The sequence below is a fragment of the Zophobas morio genome, unplaced genomic scaffold (assembly GCF_036711695.1).
Source record: "Zophobas morio isolate AGI-343-1 ecotype UQ-CSIRO unplaced genomic scaffold, CSIRO_AGI_Zmor_V1 ptg000008l, whole genome shotgun sequence".
In the NCBI taxonomy this organism is placed as follows: domain Eukaryota; kingdom Metazoa; phylum Arthropoda; class Insecta; order Coleoptera; family Tenebrionidae; genus Zophobas; species Zophobas morio.
Window position 1 is genome coordinate 1,667,378 of NW_026972113.1, and position 25,652 is coordinate 1,693,029.

Sequence of the window (25,652 nt, forward strand, 5' to 3'; positions counted from 1 at the left end):
AAACAAGGTGAATTCAAAAATATAGAAGAAAGTGCAGTTAAAGTGACTACAATACGAGCAAAATAACCTCGTTCTATTCGATTAAAAAATTATGCTTTTAATAAATACTAAATATCATTGCCAAAATCACTCTTATCTTAGCAGTTACTACCCCCACCCACCCACCCTCTCTTTTCTTGGAGGGTATGTCATTTGCCAAAATCAGTTTTATCGGAGCAAATACTAGGCCCGCCCACCCACCCCCTCTTTTCTCACACGATATGTCATTTGCCAAAATAAGACTTATCTTATCAAGTACTAGCAAGTACTACCCTCTGAGAAAATAAAAGGCGTGGGGGCTACTACTTAGTAAGATAAGACTGATTTTGACAAATGATATATCCTCTGACAAAGTAGGGGGCGGGTGGGAGGGTCTACTACTTGGTAAGATGAGACTGATTTTGGCAAATCACATATCGTGTGAGAAATTATGGGGCGGGTGGGCGGGGCTAGTACTTGGTAAGATAAGACTGATTTTGGCAAATCACATATCCTCTGAAAAAATAGGGGGCGGGTGGGCGGGGCTAGTATTCGTCAAGAAAAAACTGACTTTGCCCCTCTTAATCTTGTAGAAACTGAGTTTTTACTTGTGATTTATCATTGCATTCATATTTTTTAGATTTGCTTATACAGGTGGTTCAAAAAAATTAATGTATGTGTCAATTTATTTTATTGATTAAATCAGCTCACTTCATTTTCCCAGAAAATTTTCGAACTACAATACTGTAATTTTTAGAATTACAAACATTTTTCGACCAATTTTTTACTCAGTTATATGTGGTTGGTGAAAATTGGAAGATTTCTTTTTGGATTTTTTGACTATAATTTGTATGTGACGTCATAATTTTTTTGACGGGGATGACAGACACCGTCAGACTTGTATCGATATCTGCGTATCTAAATTAGAGATTTAAAATACATATATGGGGTGTTCCATTAGCAAGCTTCTAAATGGCTCCAATGTGCAAATTGTCGAAAACTTCCCACGCAATTTCTTTTACCCGAACTAGAATTTATTAAATTAGTACGGTATTTTCGCCACCACAGTCCACTGGCCACTCTCAAATTAAATATCCAACATATCACGCTCCGTAATTTCCCCGTCATTTTATTGACCAGATTTCACGCTCCTTGCAAAGCAAGCAGTCGAATCGTCTTGATTCGCTTCGACAAAAACTCGCCAAAACCATCATTACCTCCATTTACAAAAAGCCCATACAACCTGTCCATCTTCAATTACCCGACTAATTCATACATTCGGCCACGACTAAACTAGTACAGTTACGAACCGAGCGTATAATAAAAATACTGTTACATCCAGACCACCAGTATCGGTCGCTATCATTTTGACTTTTTCAAAAGTCGCACGTTTTTGATTTCTCCGCGCTTCGAGGAAGAGGAATTTCAGCCTGACATCCGCAAGAAAATCAACTGGATCACAGACAATCTCAGTCGAGGTCGTTCCGTTAAATCCCTGCTGCAGTCGCGTTCTTCGCTGCAGAACTGTTGAGTGGTGTCAGTGTCTTCTCAGTTGGTCACCAACTCGCATGACAGCTTAAGCGCTAGACTTAAGTCGAAGGTGGCTTATTTGATGGCGTGCTAAAAGTGAAAAGCGCATTATGTGAGACTTTGTTGACTGATTGCAAGTGGTTTGATTTTTTCCTTGAACGTAACGGCGGGTTTTGCAAGATGGGAGGCTACCCGGTGACGTCACGTTTATGAAGGAAAGGGTGAGTGAACAAGTTTCAAATTTTAGCCTTTCCTTCAACAATTGCAGCTAATTATTCAACATTAACCATCTGGTCTTGAATAAGTCGTCATTATCAAAGTGTGGATGATAAATCGTAATGTACAGCTACTTATTTCTGCGCGAACCGTTATAATTAGACGATTCGGTACTAAAATTTCCTTTCGATGAACGAACAATAAGAAAATTAATCTCGACGAGCTTCTTCACCCATAAATAACGTTACCTGTTCCGTACTACGAATTATTTTTTGTAAATATTAAGTCGCGAGCTTCGCTCGCTCCGACCGCCTCACACAACTTTACACACCCAGAACATTTCCGTTTGTAGCACTTAAATTACTTATAACCCCTTCAATAAGTTACACCGTGTTTCTAAAAACATTTGGCTTCATTACAAATGCAGTACTGCAACCTATACCTAGTACTTACCGTCGCACTAATGAAACGTTGTCAGACTTAATAAATAAGTGTAACAGCAATCGATGTAAGTGAAGAACTACCTACATTTAATTTAACGGTTATCGGAAACTAACCACACGAAAAGAATACTCTTGAATGTGGTGTTCTCTATTTTCGTAATGATTTTCTCACGAAACTGATGATTAGTTCCCACAAAGTTGACACTTATTTCTGTCTGGCGTCTCGAAGTATGATTACAAGTAATTATACGTAATTACGTCTGCCTCATTGATCGCAAATCGGTAATTTGGAACCGTTGGAACATCTTTTGAGAACGCTATGCTTTAATATTTAAGCGACATTTTAATTAAATTAAATTTTTTGGAAATTATTTCTCAGCTTTTCGATTAGGACACCTGTATTTTGTTATTTCACTCTTTTGGTGTTTTCGTAAGTACTTGAAAGATGAAAAATTTCACTAAAAAAAATTGACCCTTCTGCGAAGTTGCGTAAAAATTTGCAAAAAAAATCTGCGATTTAAAACCCAAATTTTCGGAACATTCGAATTCAAAATCGAATTTTTAACATATCCCACAAATTTTTTTAGCGATTCTGGAAAAATTGTAGTAATTTTCGAAGAAATTCAGCAGGAAATAACTTTTACAATTCAAAATCAACCAAAAAAATATCTTTTAGTTCCTCGAAAATGACAAAAAATGTATTAAAAAATGGGTCGAAAATTTTTACAAGATTACAGGAGCAAAATCAGTTTTATCTTAACAAATATTAGGGCCGCCCACCCGCCCCCTATTTTCCCAGAGGATATGTCATATGCCAAAATCAGTCTTATCTTACGAAATACTATTCCCGCCCACCCACCCTCTATTTTCTCAGAGACTATGGCATTTGCCAAAATCAGTCTTATCTGAGCAAATAATAGGCCCGCCCACCCGCCCCCTATTTTTCTAGAGCATATGTCATTTGCCAAAATCAGTCTTATCTGAGCAAGTACTAGCCCCCCCCACCCGCCCCTATGTTTTCAGAGAATATAGCATTTGCCAAAATCAGTCTTATCTTACGAAATACTATTCCCGCCCACCCACCCTCTATTTTCTCAAAGACTATGGCATTTGCCAAAATCAGTCTTATCTGAGCAAGTACTAGCTCCGCCCACTCGACCCCTATTTTCTCAGAGGATATGTCATTTGCCAAAATAAGACTTATGTTAGCAGGTACTAGCCCCACCCACACGCCCTTTATTTTCTCAAAGGGTAGTACTTGCTAGTACCTGCTAAGATAAGACTGATTTTGGCAAATAACATACTCTTTAAGACGAGAGAGGGTGGGTGGGCGGGGCTAGCACTTGCTAAGATAAGACTGATTTTGGCAAATGTCATATTCTCTGAGAAAACGGAGGGTGGGTGGGCGGGGCTAGTACTTGCTAAGATAAGACTGATTTTGGCAAATGCCATTTCCTTTGAAAAAATAGAGGGCGGGTGGGCGGGGCTAGTACTTGCTAAGATAAGATTGATCTTGCCCCTATTAAACTCGTAAAAACTTATTATATTATATATTTCCATAGTAACGAGTTAAATTCCAAAATCTGATTGGATTGATTTAAAAGATCTACTTGTGTATATTTACCTCTGTCTCGATCGCAGTACTTACCTAAACCATCATATGGTACCACTTTATCAATCATTAAGGACGAGTACTATTAGGAACTTTGGATAAATATCTAAATTTCAGGATAGTCTTTGACGGGGTTAATCTATTTTGAATGAAAACATTGGGTACCACCCTTTCAATTATCAGAAAATAGTTCAAAGTTCAAAAGGTGGACTATGTATTCTAGGCGAAATACCCAAGAGTATCGTTCTATCAACAATAATAACCTGTCACAAAATGCCTATTTTGAATAATTAATTGGTACCAGTTTATCAATTTTCTTCACTTGTAGAAATTCTGACTAAATATTAAAATTATATGAAACAGCTAAGTATACAATAATTCTATTTTGAATTAGCTCACGTGGTACCACTACATCAATTTTCAGGTACTATTATATTTCAAAATTATTTAGCTTCACTAAGTACGACTTATCAATCGTTGCAAATAATACTCAGTTGAAATTTAAAAAGACGGTAAATCTGATACTCAGTCTGTTTTATTTTAAACCGTCTTACCGTTCACCAAAATATGTATTCTTGTATATGGTACCACTCTATCAATAATCAAGGACGAATACTGTAGGAAACTCTGAAAAAATGTCGAAATTTCACGATATAGCCTTTCACAGAATAAATCTATTTTAAATGAAAAAATATACGGTACCACTTTATCAATTTTCAGGTACTATTATATTTCTAGATTATTTAAGTTAACTGAAACCTGTTTATACCGCATGTTTCAAAAGATGAACAATTGTAAAATGATTCTATAAAGAATGAAATTAGAAAATAGTACGACTTTATCAATCATTAGAAACAATACTCAGTCAAACTTTAAGAAGATGGTAAATTTGATAATCACTTTGTTTTATTTTATCACCAAAATATTTATTCCTGTATATTTATCATTCGTCTTTATATCAGTACTTATCTAAACCACCATAAGGTACCACTTTGTCCATCATCAAGGACGAATATTATTAGTAACTCTGGTGACCATATTGTTTTTTACATAATAAATCTATTTTGAATGAAAATGTTCAGGGTACCATTTTATCATACACCAGAAAATAATTATCTCCAGATTATTTAGCTCAATTGAAAATTCGTTACCTATCAATGTTTGAGGAGATGAGCAATTGCAAAATGATTCCATGTAGAATAAAATTAGAAAATACTTAACTTAAGGTACCAATTTATCAATGACTAAGAACGAATACTATTAGGAACTTTGGATAAATATCGAAATTTCACTATAGCCTCTACGGGGTTAAAATTTCACTATAGCCTCTCACTGAGTTAATCTATTTTGAATGAAAACATTGGGTACCACCTTATCAATTATCAGAAAATAATCGAAAGTTCAAAAGGTTTGAGTCAAATACCCAAAAGTATCATTCTATCTACAATCATAACCTGTCACAAAATGCATATTTTGAATAATTAAGTGGTACCAATTTATCAATCTTTAGAAAGTCGTACGTACCTTACATCATTAATCCTTGTAAATGCCCGAATGACCAATTATACGATAAATCTATTTGGAACTAAACGACGCGGTACCACTTTATCAAACACGAGAAAATATCAAATCATCAAAAGGTAGGTACGACTCTATCATTTCTATTTCTCTCGACTGCAGAATGTATGTAAATCGAAATCAACCTGATCCGAGTGCGCGTCGGCTCACAATGACAAGATCAGAACTAGTACTTCTTGTTTTCGGTTGCAGACGTTAATAAATCAGCGCAAACGGCGCCACGTTTTTCCATCGAATAGCAAAAAGGAAAAAGTGTGAAGTCGGCAGAACAAAGTATCGCGGTACAGATTTATAGTTTTTTACGATGCTCCAACGAGGAATGTTGTAAGTAATGTGCTTAATACTATTAATTTATTATTACAAGTGTTTACATATGTTAAAGACTGTTTATTTATGCATATTAGGTAATTTATCGGTTGACAACGTAAAGTACAAGAACGCCCCTCGAGCCGCAATAATTTATCTTCGACTCATCTTCGCCGGTTTTTTTTTAGTACTCGTAAGTGAAAATTCGGACCAGTTCCTCAATGCCGGAGCAGAACACGATCCATCACAAGATAATGAGAGTGGAAACGCAGAACGAACATTTTTGATCCAGTTGACAGATATTTATGTACACTGTTGCTTAATTATGATAATAGAAGTACTAGTATTACTGTAGGAAGTATAATTTAGTCATAATTGCCGTCATGATTTCCATAAATACAGATCTCGGACAGATGCTGATTTATGTTTGTTCTAATCGCGAATACGCTGACCCTACAATAGGACTTCCAGACGAAGAAAAAACTCTGTCGCTACTCAAACCTAAGCATAAATTACGCAAGTACGCAGGTCTGCAATTATCAAATCACTTCCTACTGTTCAGATAGCAGGGAAAGGAGAATGCAGGTTTCATGAGCAATTAATGCTAGCGGACTTTCCCAGAACGTGTTTTCAGTTTTCTGCTGAAAATATGCTCGCGAGTGAGATAATCTGATAAGAGCGGCGTTGAAGAAACGAAAGTGATAGCCGTGTAATAAAGCGTAAGCTTTTTGTCTAACAAGTTGAAGATGGAAGGTTTCCACACGCTATTTATAGATCATCAAAGGCTCAACGGTGAGCTTGAGGGGGAGTATTTTTATCGGTTCATTCATTAACATCAGCCGTAACGACAATATAATGGCAAGGTGTTAAAAGTGATCACTTTATTATGGACGGAGTTGAGGCTGCGGGCTGAGAAGCCGTTACGGAGATCAGGAATGGGTGGATGGAGATGTCTAGAGCGTCAAAACGAAGTGCAAGCCGCAACGGGAATTTTTTTCAGACACTTTTTCAAAAACTGTAGCCAGTTTAACGGTAGAATTTTAATAATCATTATAATAACATATTTTTACGGTTTTCTTCAACTCTCCGAAAGTACTATCCTAATTTTTGATAGGAAGATGCCCCGTAGTGATTTGGCTCAGAGTATTTGGCATATGATTAGTTTTTGGTGTTTGATAGAGTGGTACCCTGAATATGTCGACATTTTCCCAGAGTTCCTACTAATATTCGTCCATGATGATTGATAAAGTGGCACCATAATGATAGTTTAGACAAGTACTGCAATCGAGTTCGACTGAGTACTATTTCTAATGACTAATAAAGTTGTACTATTTTTTAATTTCATTCTTTATAGGATCATTTTACAATTATTCATCTTCTGAAACATTGACGTGTAAACAGATTTTAGTTAAACTAAATAATTTGGAAATATGTATAACAGTACCCGAAAATTGATGAAGTGGTACCATGTGAGCTTGTTTCGAGAAGAATTATTTTAATATCTATTCAAAATTACCAAGAAAGATAAATTGATACCAATTAATTATTTAGAATAAGAATTTTCTAACAGATAAAATTTAGTATTTGGTTAGAGTTTAGCATGGATTAATTAATTACTTTATTATACAATGATCCGACATCGTGCGTTAATTGTACATGCACTTACATGGGTACCACCATATTTTTTTTATTTTTGATAAGGTGGTACCTTAGGATTTATTTTAAAATTAGTACTTTTTTTTACTGTCAATTTTTGAAATTACAAAAGCATTTTGTGACGATTGATAAATTGGTACCACTTGTCAAAAATAAATTTCTCAACAGAGTAGTTTCATATGATTCATAAGTTGGTACTACTTAATGATTTGATAAATTGATTGACTTATTGATTGATAAAGCAGTACCGCTTTATGATTACATTAAAATATATTTATTTTATAATCCCGGAATTTCGGTGTATACTTTTCAGTAGTGCTCACAGTAAATTATAATTGTGGCCATGAAGACCATAGCAGTACCACTTGTTTTCATTCAAAATAGATTAACCCCGTGAAATACTATCCTGAAATTTAGATATTTGTCCAAAGTTCCTAAAGGCATTCGTCCTTAGTCATTGATAAAGTGGTACCTTATGATGGTTTAGTTAAGTATTTTCTAATTTTATTCTACATGGAATCATTTTGCAATTGCTCATCTCCTGAAACATTGATAAGTAACGAATTTTCAATTGAGCTAAATAATCTGGAGATATAATAAGTATCTTAATATTGATGAAGTGGTACCATGTGAGGTAATTCAAAATAGAATTATTGCATACCTACCTGTCTCATACATTCCGAAATCACTATAAATACCGCAGATAATTATTTTCTGGTGTTTGATAAAATGGTACCCTGAACGTTTTCATTCAAAATAGATTTATTCTGTAAAAGACCGTATGGTCACCAGAGTTCCTAATAATATTCGTCCTTGGTATGGACAAAGTGGTACCTTATGGTGGTTTAGATAAGTACTGATATAAAGACGAATGATAAATATACAGGAATAAATATTCTGGTGATAAAATAAAACAAAGTGATTATCAAATTTACCATCTTCTTAAAGTTTGACTGAGTACTGTTTCTAATGATTGATAAAGTCGTACTATTTTCTAATTTCATTCTTTATAGAATCATTTTACAATTGTTCATCTTTTGAAACATGCGGTATAAACAGGTTTTAGTTAACCTAAATAATCTAGAAATATAATAGTACCTGAAAATTGATAAAGAAGTACCATATATTTTTTCATTCAAAATAAATTTATTCTGTGAGAGGCCATATCGTGAAATTTCGACATTTTTTCAGATAATTGATACAGTGGTACCATATACAAGAATAGATCTTTTGGTGAACGGTAAGACGGTTTAAAATAAAACAGACTGAGTATCAGATTTACCGTCTTTTTAAACTTCAACTGAGTATTATTTGTAACGATTGATAAGTCGTACTATTCTTTATAATATCATTCTACAACTGCTCATCTCTTGAAAGATCGATATGTAAACAGATTTTAGTGAAGCTAAATAATCTGGAAATATAACAGTACCTGAAAATTGATGTAGTGGTACCACGTGAGGTAATTCAAAATAAAATTATTCTATACTTTGCTGTTTCATATAATTTTAATATTTAGTCAGAATTTCTACAAGTGAAGAAAATTGATAAACTGGTACCAATTAATTATTCAAAACAGGCATTTTGTGACAGGTTATTATTGTTGATAAAGCGATACTCTTGGGTATTTCACTTAAAATATATAGTCCACTATTTGAACTTTGAACTATTTTCTGATAATTGAAAGGGTGGTACCCAATGTTTTCATTCAAAATAGATTAACCCCGTGAAAGACTATCCTGAAATTTAGATATTTGTCCAAAGTTCCTAATAGTATTCGTCCTTAGTCATTGATAAAGTGGTACCTTATGATGGTTTAGTTAAGTATTTTCTAATTTTATTCTACATGGAATCATTTTGCAATTGCTCATCTCCTGAAACATTGATAAGTAACGAATTTTCAATTGAGCTAAATAATCTGGAAATATAATAGTATCTTAATATTGATGAAGTGGTACCATGTGAGGTAATTCAAAATAAAATTATTGCATACCTACCTGTCTCATAAATTCCGAAATCACTATAAATACCGCAGATAATTATTTTCTGGTGTTTGATAAAATGGTACCCTTGACGTTTTCATTCAAAATAGATTTATTCTGTAAAAGACCGTATGGTCACCAGTTCCTAATAATATTCGTCCTTGATCATGGACAAACTGGTACCTTATGGTGGTTTAGATAAGTACTGATATAAAGACGAATGATAAATATACAGGAATAAATATTTTGGTGATCGTTAGCAACATGGTATAAAATAAAACAAACTGATTATCAAATTTACCATCTTCTTAAAGTTTGACTGAGTACTGTTTCTAATGATTGATAAAGTCGTACTATTTTCTGATTTCATTCTTTATAGAAGCATTTTACAATTGTTCATTTTTTGAAACATGGGATGTAAAAAGGTTTTAGTTAACCTAAATAATCTAGAAATATCTGTACCTGAAAATTGATAAAGTAGCACCATATATTTTTTCATTCAAAATAGATTTATTCTGTGAAAGGCCATATCGTGAAATTTCAACATTTTTTCAGAGTTCCCTATAGTATTCGTCCTTGATTATTGATACAGTGGTACCATATACAAGAATAGAGCTTTTGGTGAACGGTAAGACGGTTTAAAATAAAACAGACTGAGTATCAGATTTACCGTCTTTTTAAACTTCAACTGAGTATTATTTGTAACGATTGATAAGTCGTACTATTCTTTATAGTATCATTCTACAACTGCTCATCTCTTGAAAGATCGATATGGAAACAGATTTTAGTGAAGCTAAATAATCTGGAAATATAACAGTACCTGAAAATTGATGTAGTGGTACCACGTGAGCTAATTCAAAATAAAATTATTGTATACTTTGCTGTTTCATATAATTTTAATATTTGGTCAGAATTTCTACAAGTGAAGAAAATTGATAAACTGGTACCAATTAATTATTCAAAACAGGCATTTTGTGACAGGTTATTATTGTTGATAAAGCGATACTCTTGGGTATTTCACTTAAAATATATAGTCCACTATTTGAACTTTGAACTATTTTCTGATAATTGAAAGGGTGGTACCCAATGTTTTCATTCAAAATAGATTAACCCCGTGAAAGACTATCCTGAAATTTAGATATTTATCCAAAGTTCCTAATAGTATTCGTTCTTAGTCAGTGATAAAGTGGTACCTTATGATGGTTTAGTTAAGTTTCTCTAATTTTGTTCTACATGGAATCATTTTGCAATTTCTCATCTCTTGAAACATTGATAAGTAACGAATTTTCAAATGAGCTAACTAATCTGGAGATATAATAGTATCTTAATATTGATGAAGTGGTACCATGTGAGGTAATTCAAAATAGAATTATTGCATACCTACCTGTCTCATAAATTCCGAAATCACTATAAATACCGCAGATAATTATTTTCTGGTGTTTGATAAAATGGTACCCTTGACGTTTTCATTCAAAATAGATTTATTCTGTAAAAGACCCTATGGTCACCAGAGTTCCTAATAATATTCGTCCTTGATGCTGGACAAAGTGGTACCTTATAGTGGTTTAGATAAGTACTGATATAAAGACAAATGATAAATATACAGGAATAAATATTTTGGTGATCGTTAGCAACATGGTATAAAATAAAACAAACTTATTATCAAATTTACCATCTTCTTAAAGTTTGACTGAGTACTGTTTCTAATGATTGATAAAATTGTACTATTTTCTAATTTCATTCTTTATAGGATCATTTTACAATTATTCATCTTCTGAAACATTGATGTGTAAACAGATTTTAGTTAGGCTTAATAATTTGGAAATATGTATAACAGTACCAGAAAATTGATGAAGTGGTACCATGTGAGCTTGTTTCGAGAAGAATTATTTTAATATCTTTTCAAAATTTCCAAGAAAAATAATTGATGATTGATACCAATTAATTATTTAGAATTAGAATTTTCTAATAGATAAAATTTAGTATTTGGTTAGAGGTTAGCATGGATTAATTAATTACTTTATTATACAAAGATCCGACATCGTGCGTTAATTGTACATGGACTTACATGGGTACCACCATATTTTTTAAAAATTTTTGATAAGGTGGTACCTTAGGATTTATTTTAAAATTAATACTTTTTTACTGTCAATTTTTGAAATTACAAAAGTATTTTGTGACTATTGATAAATTGGTACCACTTGTCAAAAATAAATTTCTCAACAGAGTACTTTCAAATGTTTCATAAGTTGGTACTAATGAATTTATTTAAAAGAGACTTATTGATTGATAAAGCAGTACCGCTTGATGATTACCGTAAAATATATTTATTTTATAATCCCGGAATTTCGGTGCATACTTTTCAGTAGTGCTCACAGTAAATTATAGTTGTCGCCATGAAGACCATAGCAGTACCACTTGATAATAAAAAACGATGTTAATATAGTTCGCGAATAAATTACTAACTGGTTAGACGATGATAATATAACTAGAAATGAATTCATTTGGACGTTGTTTATCGTCTGAAACATTTGATACTTGATATAAATTAATTAAATAATGCAAAGCATGCCGTTTTTTGATAATTGATAAAGTGGTACCACATGATTAAATTCCAATATCGTATGCAGAGCGCTCCTCACAGTCGTGAAAAAAGTGCGATAATTGATAAACAAGTACCCAGCTTTGACAATTTCATTCAAACTCAGTACATGCATAATTTATGGCAGCGTTTTTTGATGATTGATAAGTGGTACCACTCGAGTGTGTTTAAACTCCCGTCTCGTACAATTCGTTCCAACGCTTCTACAAGTTTTCCACTTTCATCAGCGTTGCGTTTCAATTTACCGTGTAACTGTATTTTAATTGCCATTGTCTTTTCCAAGTACATAAACTATCATTACGCCGTTTTTAGCTATTAAATATTCGGAACGGTGATCCAAATAATGAGCAGCGACGACGTTGTCAACCGGGAAAAAACTCTAAGATATATTTCCAGTTAGTGCTGATTGCGTCCTTTTTTCCAATCGGCTATTGTGAAGTTGCAGGAAAGGTTAGAGACGTATAAAAACTTGTTCTTTGACCACAGCTATTATTTCCTTATTGCCACAGTTAAAATTAGATGAAGACGATGGAAGAAATCCACACCTAGCTTGTCGTCTGTATCAATAAATTATCGCTAATGAGTGGTACAGTAAACCAGTTATTTTATTCGGAGTTTGGTCGGTGGAAAGGGTACGAGTTGATGGCACCTTATGTATTCAGTAAAATGATACGAGTTGTGGTCGGATACCTGTTTTTAGAACAGCTAAGTATGGTGGATTTTATATAGCAATTACTGGCTGAATTTAAGACGGGTTCATCTTTCATACTTGTTAATAACAGTCATTAGAAGTGGGTTCTTGGAGGTTTTCCGTCAGACAATGCAGCTGATAATCATTTGGTGGCAATTGCAGCGATGAGAGATTTATTGCTAATAAAACCTGTGAACGTGTGAACATTTTTCCAAAACTAGTCCTTCGAGCCGGATGGATAATTATCACCGATTAGTGGTTTTTGTCCAAAACCCTATAATTTTCACATAACAAATGTCAAAAACCTAGGCATTACGTTACCGACCACCGGGTTAGTGCCGACGTTTTAGGAACTTGTTCTACACTAATTGTTAAATTGCTCGATTAAATTGTAGTTTTATACACCAGAAAATATACTCTTTAGAGGCGCACCCGACAAAGTAACATAATGAGAACGTATCAATTTAAGTGCTTTTAATCGTGAAGGAATTGTACATATAATGAGAAGCAATTATGAGTGTTCAAAAGCCGGAATAACAACAAGAGGGAAAAAATTCAAGCTTTTTTCATTTTACTCTCTCTCTGGGCTATTTTAATCGCAAAAGTCGGCACCTTATATGGCCGGCTTTTGGAAAGTAAATTAAGTGTATAAAGGAGATTGACGAGCAATTAAAATGTAGTTAAGATATCATTTGCATAATACTGGTGGCTATTGTTTGGGCGGATGTTATCGGTGAGTAGGAACTCATCAGAATGGTGATATGGTCGTTTTTCCTTTTGACACCTGTCTGTTTCTTCTTTTCTCGTTCTTGTTCTGTGCATCTATGATTTTGATATTTACCTGTTTTCACCAGTTTTCAAGATTTTGCTATTTCGTTTTCATGATCTTGACATTTTTGAAAATGTTATTATTTAATTTTGTCTTTTTCCATTCTTGACAATTTTTGTCTTTGGCATATTTTAATATTTCTTATGAAGTTTTAGAAGTTGTTGACGTTTTTAACAATTATTATTAACTGTTTTCCTTTTTTAACATCAGAATTTGTTCTTTTCGACATTTTTGACAAATTTTGTTTTCTTAACATTTCTATGTTTTGTCATATATTCTGTGGTCATGAGCTTGACATTTTTGATGGTTTTGATATTTACTGCTTTTTGGATTTTTGCCAAAATATGCAAAAATCGTCCAAAACGTTAAGAACGGGGCAAACCAAAAATTAGGAAATGTCAAAAATGTCTAAAAAACAAATTAAAAATGGCAAACAAGTAAAATATCAAATTGTCAAAAACATCAACAAAAAATTTAAAAAATGTTAAAATTGTTAAGGGTGGACAAAAGCCAAAAATAAGTAAGCATTGAAATCTTCAAAAAAAGTTATGAAAGGAAAGAAGTGAAATTTATAATTGTCAAAATTGTAGAGAATATCTAAAAATATTCCAAGAATGACACAGAAAATTTCAAAAATGTCAAAATATGCCGCAGTTGTCAATAATGTCAAGAACAGGTAAAAGCTACGGGTTCTAGAATACGAAAACCAGTCAAGAATGTAAAAAATAAATTAAAAATGTCATAGAAGTCAAATGTCTAATTGTCAAAAACATCAACAAAAGTTTAAAAAATGTGGAAATATGCTAAAATCGTCAGAATTGTTCAGAGTAGACAAAAGCCAAAAATAAGTAAGCATTGAAATCTTCAAAAACGTTATGAAAGGAAAAAACTGAAATTTATAATTGTCAAAATTGTAAAGAACGTCTAAAAATATTTCAAGAATGATACATAAAATTTCATAAATGTCAAAATATGTTAAAGTTGTCAATAATGTCAAGAACAGGTAAAAGCTACAGGTTCTAAGAAAGGAAAAAGTGTCAAGAATATAAAAAAAAACAAATTAAAAATGTCAAAGAAGTCAAATATCTAATTGTCAAAAACATCATCAAAAATTTAAAAAACGTCAAAATATGCTAAAATCGTCAAAATTGTTAAGGGTGGACAAAAGCCAAAAATAAGTAAGCATTGAAATGTTCAAAAAACGTTATGAAAGGAAAACAGAGAAATTTAAAATTGTCAAAATTCTAAATTACGTTCAAAAACATTCCAAAAATGATACAGAAAATTTCAAAAATGTCAAAATATGTTAAAGTTGCCAATAACGTCAAGAACAGGTAAAAGCTGCAGGTTCTAGGAAAGAAAAACGTGGCAAGAATGTAAAAAACACAAATTAAAAATGTCAAAGAAATCAAATGTCTAATTGTCAAAAATATCAACAAAAGTTTAAAAAATGTAAAAATTTACTAAAATTGTCAAAATTGTTAAGGGTGGACAAAAGCCAAAAATAAGTAAGCATTGAAATGTTCAAAATACGTTATGAAAAGGAAAAAGTGAAATTTATAATTGTCAAAATTGTAAAGAACGTCTAAAAATATTCCAAGAATGATCCATAAAATTTCAACAATGTCAAACTATGTTAAAGTTGTCAATAATGTCAAGAACAGGTAAAAGATACAGGTTCTACCAAAAGAAAAAGTGTCAAGAATGTAAAAAAAACAAATTAAAAATGTCAAAGAAATCAAATGTCTAATTGTCAAAAACATCAACAAAAGTTAAAAAAATGTCAAAATATGCTAAAATCGTCAAAATTGTTAAAGGTTGACAAAAACAAAAAAAAAGTAAGCTTTGAAATCTTCAGAATACGTTATGAAAGGAAAAAAGTGAAATTTATGATTGTCAAAACTGTAAAGAACGTCTAAAACTATTCCAAGAATGATACAGAAAATTTCGAAAATCTCAAAATATGCCAAAGTTGTCAATAATGTCAAGAACAGGTAAAAGTTACAGGTTCTAGGAAATAAAAACGTGGCAAGAATGTAAAAAACACAAATTAAAAATGTCAAAGAAGTCAAATGTCTAATTGTCAAAAACATCAACAAAAGTTTCAAAAATGTCAAAATATGTTAAAATCGTCAAAATTGTTAAAGGTGGACAAAAACAAAAAATTAGTAAGCTTTGAAATGTTCAAAAAACGTTATGAAAGGAAAAAAGTGAAATTTAAAATTCTCAAAATTATAAAGAACATCTAAAAACATTCCAAGAATGATACGGAAATTTTCAAAAGTGTCAAAATATGCCAAAGTTGTCAACAGTGTCAAGAACAGGTAAAAGCTACGGGTTCTAGGAAAAGAAAAAATGTCAAGAATGTAAAAAAACGAATTAAAAATGCCAAAGAAGTCAAATGTCCAATTGTCAAAAACATCAACAAATGTTTAAAAAATGTCAAAATATGCTAAAATCGTCAAAATTGTTAAGGGTGGACAAAAGCCAAAAATAAGTAAGCACTAAAATCTTCAAAAAACGTTGTGAAAGGAAAAAAGTGAAATTTATAATTGTCAAAATTGTAAAGAACGTTGAAAAACATTCCAAAAATGATACAGAAAATTTCAAAAATGTCAAAATATCAGGTTCTAGGAAAGGAAAACATGGCAAGAATCTAAAAAACACAAATTAAAAGTGTCAAAGAAGTCAAATGTTTAATTGTCAAAAACATCAACAAAAGTTTTAAAAATGTCAAAATCTGCCAAAGTCGTCAAAGTTGTTAAGGGTGGAAAAAAGCCAAAAATTAGTAAACATTGAAATCTTCAAAAAACGTTATGAAAGGAAAAAAGTGAAATTTATAACTGTCAAGATTCTAAAGAACGTCTAAAAACATTCCAAGAATGATACAGAAAATTTCAAAAATATCAAAATATGTTAAGTTGTCAATAATGTCAAGAACCGGTAAATGCTACAGGTTTTAGGAAAGGAAAACGTGGCAAGAATGTAAAAAAAACAAATTAAAAATGTCGAAGAAGTCAAATGTCAAATTGTCAAAAACATCAACAAAAGTTTAAAAAATGTCAAAATATGCTAAAATCGTCAAAATTGTTAAAGGTGGACAAAAACAAAAAAAAAAGTAAGCTTTGAAATCTTCAAAAAACGTTACGAAAGGAAAAAAGTGAAATTTGTAAAGAACATCTAAAAACATTTCAAGAATGATACAGAAAATTTCATAAATGTCAAAATATGCCAAAGTTGTCAACAATGTCAAGAACACGTAAAAGCTACAAGTTCTAGGAAAGGAAAAGGTGTCAAGAATGTAAAAAAACAAATTAAAAATGTCAAAGAAATCAAATGTCCAATTGTCAAAAACATCAACAAAAGTTTAAAAAATGTCAAAATATGCTAAAATTGTTAAAGGTGGACAAAAACAAAAAATAAGTAAGCTTTGAAATCTTCAAAAAACGTTACGAAAGGAAAAAAGTGAAATTTATAATTGTCAAAATTGCAAAGAACATCTAAAAACATTTCAAGAATTATACAGAAAATTTCATAAATGTCAAAATATGCTAAAGTTGTCAATAATGTCAAGAACAGGTAAAAGTTACAGGTTCTAGGAAAGAAAAACGTGCCAAGAATGTCAAAAACACAAATTAAAACTCTCAAAGAAGTCAAATGTCTAATTGTCAAAAACATCAACAAAAGTTAAAAAAATATCAAAATATGCTAAAATCGTCAAAATTGTTAAGGGTGGACAAAAGCCATAACTAAGCATTGAAATCTTCAAAAAATGTTGTGAAAGGAAAAAAGTGAGATTTATAATTGTCAAAATTATAAAGAACGTCTAAAAATATTCCAAGAATGATACAGAAAATTTCAAAAATGTCAAAATATGCTAAAGTTGTCAATAATGTCAAGAACAGGTAAAAGTTACAGGTTCTAGGAAAGAAAAACGTGGCAAAAATGTGAAAAACACAAATTAAAAACGTCAAAGTAGTCAAATGTCTAATTGTCAAAAACATCAACAAAAGTTTAACAAATGTCAAAATATGCTAAAATCGTCAAAATTGTTAAGGGTGGACAAAAGCCAAAAATAAGTAAGCATTGAAATGTTCAAAAAACGTTATGAAAGGAAAAAAGTGAAATTTAAAATTGTCAAAATTCTAAGGAACGTTGAAAAACATTCCAAAAATGATACAGAAAATTTCAAAAATGTCAAAATATGCTAAAGTTGTCAACAATGTCAAGAACAGGTAAAAGCTACAGGTTCTAGGAAAGGAAAAAGTGTCAAGAATGTGAAAAAAACAAATTAAAAATGTCAAAGAAGTCAAATATCTAATTGTCAAAAACATCAACAAAGTTAAAAAAATGACAAAATATGCTAAAATCGTCAAAATTGTTAAAGGGGGACAAAAACCATTAGTAAGCATTGAAATCTTCAAAAAATGTTATGAAAGGAAAAAAGTGAAATTTATAATTGTGAAAATTGTAAAGAACGTCTAAGAATATTCCAAGAATGATACAGAAAATTTCAAAAATGTCAAAATATGATAAAGTTGTCAATAATTTCAGGAACAGGTAAAAGCTACGGGTTCTAGGAAAGGAAAAAGAGTCAAGAATGTAAAAAAAACAAATTAAAAATGTTAAAGAAGTCAAATATCTAATTGTCAAAAACATCAACTAAAGCTAAAAAAAATTTCAAAATATGCTAAAATCGTCAAAATTTTTGAGGGTGGACAAGAGCCAAAAATAAGTAAGCATTGAAATCTTCAAAAAACGTTATGAAAGGAAAAAAGGAAATTTAAAATTGTCAAAATTCTAAAGAACGTTCAACAACATTCCAAAAATGATACAGAAAATTTCAAAAATGTCAAAATATGTTAAAATTGTCAATAATGTCAAGAACAGGTAAGAACTACAGGTTCTAGGAAAGAAAAACGTGGCAAGAATGTAAAAACACAAATTAAAAATGTCAAAGAAGTCAAATATCTAATTGTCAAAAATATCAACAAAAGTTTAAAAAATGTCAAAATTTGTTAAAATCGTCAAAATTGTTAAGGGTGGACAAAAGCCAAAAATAAGTAAGCATTGAAATCTTCAAAAAACGTTATGAAAGGAAAAAAGTGAAATTTATAATTGTCAAAATTGTAAAGAACGTCTAAAAATATTCTAAGAATGATACAGAAAATTTCAACAATGTCAAAATATGCTAAAGTTGTCAATAATGTCAAGAACAGGTAAAAGCTACGGGTTCTAGGAAAGGAAAGAGTGTCAAGAATGTAAAAAAAAATCAAATTAAAAATGTCAAAGAAGCCAAATGTCTAATTGTCAAAAACATCAACTAAAGTTAAAAGAAATGCCAAAATATGCTGAAATCGTCAAAATTGTTGAGGGTGGACAAAAGCCAAAAATAAGTAAGCATTGAAATCTTCAAAAAACGTTATGAAAGGAAAAAAGTGAAATTTAAAATTGTCAAAATTCTAAAGAATGTTGAAAAACATTCCAAAAATGATACAGAAAATTTCAGAAATGTCAAAATATGTTACAGTTGTCAATAATGTCAAGAACAGGTAAAAGCTACAGGTTGTAGGAAAGAAAAACGTGGCAAGAATCTAAAAAACACAAATTAAAAATGTCAAAGAAGTCGAATGTCTAATTGTCAAAAACATCAACAAAAGTTAAAAAAATGTCAAAATATGCTAAAATCGTCAAAATTGTTAAGCGTGGACAAAAGCCAAAAATAAGTCAGTATTGAAATCTTCAAAAAACCTTATGAAAGGAAAAAAGTGAAATTTAGAACTGTGAAAATTATAAAGAACATCTAAAAACATTCCAGAAAATTTCAAAAATGTCAAAATATGCTAAAGTTGTCAATAATGTCAAGAACATGTAAGGGCTACAGGTTCTAGGAAAGGAAAACGTGTCAAGAATGTAAAAAAAAACAAATTAAAAATGTCAAAGAAATCAACTGTTAAAATCTTCAAAAATCGCTAAAAATAAGTACGTTCCAAAATCTTCAAAAACTGTCAAGTTCATGACAACAACATATGAAAGTGTTAAGAATGGAAGATGTGAAGGATATCGAAAAAACTTATTAAATACGTCATTAAAAAAATAATTGTCAAAAAACGACAACAACATCTAACACTGTACCAAGCATGTCAATATTCCAGACGCAGAAAATTTCAAAAATTGTCAAGATTGTTAAGAACGGACAAAAACCACTTAGTAAATATTAAAATCTTCACAAAATGTCAAGTTTTTGACGAGAAAATATACGAAAACAACATAAAAATGTTTGAAAAGAAAATTTGTTAAGAACATTAAAAAAATTCAAAAAGTAAAATTTCTAATTATCAAAAATGTCAATCAAATTGCTGATACAGAAAGTTTCAAAAATGTCAAGAACAGGTATAAGCCAAAAAGTGTTAAGGAAGAAAGACATGTCAAAAATGTCAAAAAAAAACAACTAAAAACGTCGAAGAAGTCAAATGTCTAATTAACAAAAACGCCAAGAACGGACAAAAGACAAAAATAAGTACACATAAAAATCTCAAAGTATGTTAAAATTATCAACAATATCAAGAACGGGCAAAAGCAGAAACTTCAAAAATTGTCTAAATTCATGACAACAGAATACACGACAAAAATCTAACAGTGTTAAGAAAGAAAATAAGTCAACAATGTCGAAAAAATAAAATAAAATTTGTCAAAAAGTTAAAATGTCTAATTGTTAAAAACTCAAAAATGTTTGAAACTACACCAAGAACGTCAACAAGACATGCAAAAAAAGCCAAATTTAAGCGAACAGCAATGTCTAAAGAAGTGTTAAACTAATGACAACAAAATATACGACAAAACCTTAGAAACACTAAAAATGGAAAATATGTCAAAATTTTCAAAAGAACAAATTAAAAATGTGAAATGTAATCCAAAGAATATGTCACTGGCCAACATCAGTCTTATCTTACAAAGTAGTAGCCCCGCCCACCCGCCCCCTATTTTCTCAGAGGATATGGCGTCTGCCAAAATGAGTCTTATCTCAGCAAGTACTAGCCCCGCCCACCCGCCCTCTGTTTTCTTAGCGGTTATATCATTTGCCAAAATAACACTTATGTTAGCAAATAGTAGCCCCGCCCACCTGCCCTTTATCTTCTCAGAGGTTAGTACTTGCTAAGATAACTCTTATTTTGGCAAATGGCATATCCTCTGAGCGAGTGGGCGGGGCTAGCACTTGTTGAGATAAGACTGATTTTGGCAGACACTATATCCTGTGAGAAAATAGAGGGCGGGTGGGCGGGGCTAGTATTTGCTAAGATAAGACTGATTTTGGCAGACGCCATATCCTCTGAGAAAATAGAGGGCGGGTGGGCGGGGCTAGCACTTAGCAAGATAAGACTGATTTTGCTCCTATTAAACTTGTAAAAACTTGATGAATTTTAAAAGTGTTAAATTGCGTATCTGCATAGTCCGGAGTTAAATTCCTAAATCTGATTGGATATTTATTTTTCAACAACTCAGTCATTAATTTTTTGTCACCCTGTTTAAGCAAATTTAAAAATATGAATGCAGTGATAAATAAAAAACACACTGATCATATTTTGCACATTTTAGATAGGATTTAACCAGCCAAATTTTGAGATGATGTCATCAATTTTTTGGAGGGGATAAGCAAATATATTTTAAATAAATAAATTTGACAACAATCAGCCCAGTACTTTCGGAGATTATCTGTCTAATAAAAATCAGGACGGCAGACAGATGGACAGACGGACAGACAGACGGAAACGGGAGACTTATTTCTTTGTACTCTAGGGGTCATAAAAGGTGTGGGTTCGCTTACGATCGGAAAGTAAAAAAGTAGATATAAGATGCATAAGGAAAGCCAACATAGAAGATGAATATATCCAAAATAAAATTAAAATTCGAAATGAAAAAGGAGAAATCTAAAAAAGGGAAAAAGCTAAAACAATTTACGGGACAGAAGCTGGAAGGAACTGTTGTTTTCGACTATCAGAATGACTTGAACAGAAGATTAGCACTTGTGTGTCTTGAAAAAATCCGCTGAGAAATATGCCGAGAAACAGTAAAAGCCCGTGCCCCGAGCCGGGCACAGAACATTAAACGAGTATTATTTTTATTGTTCTGTTGTTCAGCATATATGGATATCGTTCTCCGTGCCCAATTTGCCCGCAACAGGCTCATTCCGAATGCAAAACGTCTTTGTTTACACGACCTAGAAAACATAGCACTAACACAAGTAGTCGTAAAGCCTTTTAACTACAGCCGATATTTACGACCTCCCATTGTGAATAGGCCCCTCGATTTTTCCTCTACCGACTATTAGCTTCTGTTTCCGTATTGTATCCGTCCACGAAACCTCTCACAAAAACCGCGCTTCAATTAATCGCCGATAATCTGATTTAATTAAACGCCCGAATAAGACGTTAGCGACGACAAAACCAAAATCGAGAGCATCCATGGCCCCGAGTGCGGTTGTTCGTCGAGCCAAAAAACAGTGAAATTTCGGTTGAAAAGTTCGACAATTAAGAAATCGGAGCCAGGTCTAGGCGAAAACGCCGCTCGCCCTAATTAAATTACAAGAGGAGAAACAATGTTTCCATTATCCAGACTGTGTTTTTATTATTTATTAGCGGAAAAGTGGTGCATGAAATCGTGTATAGTTTAGTACAATTAGCGGCGGCGAAGAACGAGAGGAAAAGTCGGAATGAATTACACTTGCAATTTTGTTCGGAGGCCATTAGCCTACTTTTTAACTCGACGTAATTAAATGGAGCAAAGTGGAAAAAAATGAAAAATTACCGGTTAGCTAATTGGACGGAATTGATAGAAACGGAGACTTTCGGCGCGTTTCGGCACCGGAAAGTGCTTCGTCAGGAAGGTCGGAAGTTAACTGGTGGGCTAAGATAATACGAGGAAAGTGGTACAAAGACGCTGCGAGGAAAAAACGGAGATTGCTGTAATGGAAACTAGCAATTACTAATTAAACGGGGGGAATTAAGTGTGGTATAAGAAGTTGGATTTTCAGGCGCAACTATTAAGAACGACAAAGCAAAAAATAAGTGTGTAATGAGACGAGTAATCTCAAAATAAAAGCGGCAAAACCTAATTCTACTTCGACAACAACATGTCGAAATTTTTAGAAACTTTCAAAAATTGGTATTTCGTACCGATTCTTTCGAAAATGTTGCTCCGTGACTATGAACACGCTATATTTTTGGAATCAGCATGTCGAGATATACTTCCCTGAATTTTTTCAGAATTTTTGAAAAACTTTAGTAAAAGTGAAATTTTTCCAATGGTTCACCATTCTTCAAATTTTTGCCAAAATTTGACATTTTCCAAACTCGACCAAATACATTTTCTTGAAGATTTCGAGCTATAGAACCCATTTCCGGTCTCGTTTTTTTGATAATTCCAACGGTTTTTCCGGAATCGACTGTTGAAATATCGGAATTTTTAGAAATTTCCAAAAATTCACATTTCGTACCTATTTTTTCTAAAATGTTGTTCCGTGACCATCGACACGCTATATTTTTGGAATCAGCATGTCGAGATCTACATCCTTGAATTTTTTCAGAATTTTTAGACAACTTTGGTAAAAGTGAAATTTTTCCAATGGTCCCCCCTTCTTCAAATTTTTGCCAAAATTTGACATTTTCGAAACTTCACTAAATACATTTTCTTGTAGATTTCGAGCTCTAGAATTAATTTCCGGTCTCGTTTTTTTAATAACTCCAAGGGTTTTTCCGGAATTGACTGTTGAAATATCGAAATTTTTAGAAATTTCAAAAAATTTGCATTTCGTACCGATTCTTTCTAAAATGTTGCTCCGTGACCATCGACACGCTATATTTTTGGAATGAGCATGTCGAGATCTACTTGCTTGAATTTTTTCAGAATTTTTAGACAACTTTTGTGAAAGTGAAGTTTTTCCAATGTCTCCCCTTCTTCAAATTTCGACAAAATTTTGACATTTTCGAAACTTAACTAAACATATTTTCTTGAAGATTTCGAGCTTTAGAACTCACTTCCGGTCTCGTTTTGTGATAACTCCAACGGTTTTTCCGGAATCGACTGTTGAAATATCGAAATTTTTGGAAATTTTCAAAAATTCGAATTTCGTACCGATTCTTTCGAAAATGTTGCTCCGTGACCATCGACACGCTATATTTTTGGAATCAGCATGTCGAGATCTACTTCCCTGAATTTTTTCAGAATTTTGAGACAACTTTTGTAAAAGTGAAATTTTTCCAATGGTCCCTCCTTCTTCAAATTTTTGCCAAATTTTGACATTTTCGAGACTTAACTAAAAACATTTTCTTGTAGATTTAGAGCTCTAGAACTCATTTCCGGTGTCGTTTTTTTGATAACTACAACGGTTTTTCCGGAATCGACTGTTGAAATATCGGAATTTTTAGAAATTTCCAAAATTCACATTTCGTAGCGATTCTTTCTAAAATTTTGCTCCGTGACCATCGCCACGCTATATTTTTGGAATCAGCATATCGAGATCTACGTCCGAGAATTTTTTCAGAATTTTTAGACAACTTTTTTAAAAAAGAAATTTTCCAATGGTTCCTTCTTCTTCAAATTTTTGCCAAAATGTGACATTTTCGAAACTTAACTAAACACATTTTCTTATAGATTTCGAACTCTAGAACTCATTTCCGGTGTCGTTTTTTTGATAACTCTTACGGTTTTTCCGGAATCGACTGTTGAAATATCGTAATTTTTAGAAATTTCCAAAAATTCGAATTTCGTACCAATTCTTTCTAAAATGTTGCTCCGCGCCCATCGACACGCTATATTTTTAGAATCAGCATGTCGAGATCTACATCCCTGGAATTTTCCAGAATTTCTGAACAACTTTTGTAAAAGTGAAATTTTTCCAATGGTCCCCCCTTCTTCAAATTTTTGCCAAAATTTGACATTTTCGAAACTTAACTAAACACATTTTCTTGTAGATTTCGAGCTCTAGAACTCATTTCCGGTCTCGTTTTTTTGATAGCTTCAACGGTTTTTCCGGAATCGACTGTTGAAATATCGAAATTTTCAGAAATTTCCAAAAATCCGCATTTCGTACCGATTCTTTCAAAAATGTTGCTCCGTGACCATCGACACGCTATATTTTTGGAATCAGCATGTCGAGATCTATTTCCCTGGAATTTTCCAGAATTTTTGGACAACTTTTGTAAAAGTGAAATTTTTCCAATGGTCCCCCCTTCTTAAAATTTTTGCCAAAATTTGACATTTTCGAAACTTAACTAAACACATTTTCTTGTAGATTTCGAGCTCTAGAACTCATTTCCGGTCTCGTTTTTTTGATAGCTTCAACGGTTTTTCCGGAATCTACTATTGAAATATCGAAATTTTCAGAAATTTCCAAAAATCCGCATTTCGTACCGATTCTTTCAAAAATGTTGCTCCGTGACCATCGACACGCTACATTTTTGGAATCAGCATGTCGAGATCTACGTGCCTAAATTTTTTTCATAATTTTTAGACAACTTTTGTAAAAGTGAAATTTTTCCAATGGTCCCCCCTTCTTAAAATTTTTGCCAAAATTTGACATTTTCGAAACTTAACTAAATACATTTTCTTGTAGATTTCGAGCTCTTGAACTCATTTCCGGTGTCGTTTTTTTGATAGCTTCAACGATTTTTCCGGAATCGACTGTTGAAATATCGAAATTTTCAGAAAATTCCAAAAATCCGCATTTCGTACCGATTCTTTCAAAAATGTTGCTCCGTGACCATCGACACGCTACATTTTTGGAATCAGCATGTCGAGATCTATTTCCCTGGAATTTTCCAGAATTTTTGGACAACTTTTGTAAAAGTGAAATTTTTCCAATGGTCCCCCCTTCTTAAAATTTTTGCCAAAATTTGACATTTTCGAAACTTAACTAAACACATTTTCTTGTAGATTTCGAGCTCTAGAACTCATTTCCGGTCTCGTTTTTTTGATAGCTTCAACGGTTTTTCCGGAATCTACTATTGAAATATCGAAATTTTCAGAAAATTCCAAAAATCCGCATTTCGTACCGATTCTTTCAAAAATGTTGCTCCGTGACCATCGACACGCTACATTTTTGGAATCAGCATGTCGAGATCTACGTGCCTGAATTTTTTCAGAATTTTTAGACAATTTTTGTAAAAGTGAAAATTTTCCAATGGTCCCCCC

The 25,652-nt window shown here is 32.3% G+C and overlaps 1 protein-coding gene across 2 annotated transcripts in view; it reads left to right on the forward strand.

Moving 5' to 3' along the window:
* Positions 1–25,652, forward strand: part of LOC135125006 (serine proteinase stubble) — a 137,023-nt gene that overhangs the window by 54,584 nt on the left and 56,787 nt on the right. The window contains exon 1 of one of the 2 annotated variants that reach the window (XM_064050273.1): positions 1,536–1,769. The exons of the other annotated variant lie outside the window; for it this stretch is intronic. The gene's annotated coding sequence lies outside the window, so the exon portion shown is untranslated. Of the gene's footprint in view, positions 1–1,535; positions 1,770–25,652 lie in introns of those variants that run through there. 2 annotated transcript variants of the gene reach the window in all.